This window comes from Oryzias melastigma, linkage group LG4 (genome assembly GCF_002922805.2).
Source record: "Oryzias melastigma strain HK-1 linkage group LG4, ASM292280v2, whole genome shotgun sequence".
Taxonomy (NCBI): Eukaryota; Metazoa; Chordata; class Actinopteri; order Beloniformes; family Adrianichthyidae; genus Oryzias; species Oryzias melastigma.
This window is the reverse complement of record NC_050515.1, coordinates 23733320-23734319: the sequence shown is the minus strand read 5'-3', so window position 1 is coordinate 23734319 and position 1000 is coordinate 23733320.

Here is a 1000-nt window from a genome sequence, read left to right as displayed (position 1 = left end):
TTTACAATTTTTTCGTACTTTACACTAAACTGTATTTTTTGGACTTTGTTTTGTATCTCACAAAAATGTATACGTCCCACAGCAAAGCTACAAAAAATTAATGTTACATTTCTGTCAAATTTATTATCTACTCTACATATGTCATGATTCATTTTATGGTCTCTGCCTAGTTATTGTATTTTTGCCTTTCAAACAATTATGGAGGACTAAATGGGACAATTTGAAATCAATATATACACCATTAAATGACTTAATAAATGCGTCATTAATTATTTAAAATTGGTATTAAATTACAAAAAGGAAATCAATAATTAAGTTTAAATAATAAACAAATTATTTGTTACATTATTATTAGTTACATTAATTATTAAATTTTAAATAATTAATGACACATTATTATTATTTCATGATTTCACATTAAATCTATTTATTTAAATTAGTCTCTTCCAGCCCACAGTGGGCCATGAAATAATTAAATATGTCATGAAATATTGAAATGTGCTTTGTAATGGCTATTTTAACATTTTAATGCCACATGCATTTAAATTTCAAATGGTCCCATTTGACCATCATTTTCTCATAGTCTGTTTTTTCCTCTTTTTTTGTTACTTTTTTATGTAATAAAAATGGTTACTGGATTACTTAACAAAGACACATTTTTTTAACAATAAAACGTATATATATCAGTTACCATGAATTTCCTGGTAAAAGGTAACAGTGGAATTCAGAGCTAAACGTTTAATTCATTAATCGTTTCAGAGCTCACAGGGTTGCTGGAGTCTTTCTCAGAGGCTGCTGGGACACTCACCTCCTAGGTCTGCATCCTGCACCTCCATCCTCCACTCTTTAGTTTCACTCGCTCTCATCACCCCAAGATGAACTCAAGTTCCACCACCCAGTCTGCTACATCCAGCAGCCACAGAACAGAACTCCTGCTTCTGTTCAACCCACTAGGCAATAAACCTATGAAGAAGTTGAATATACAATGGTTACCCAAGAT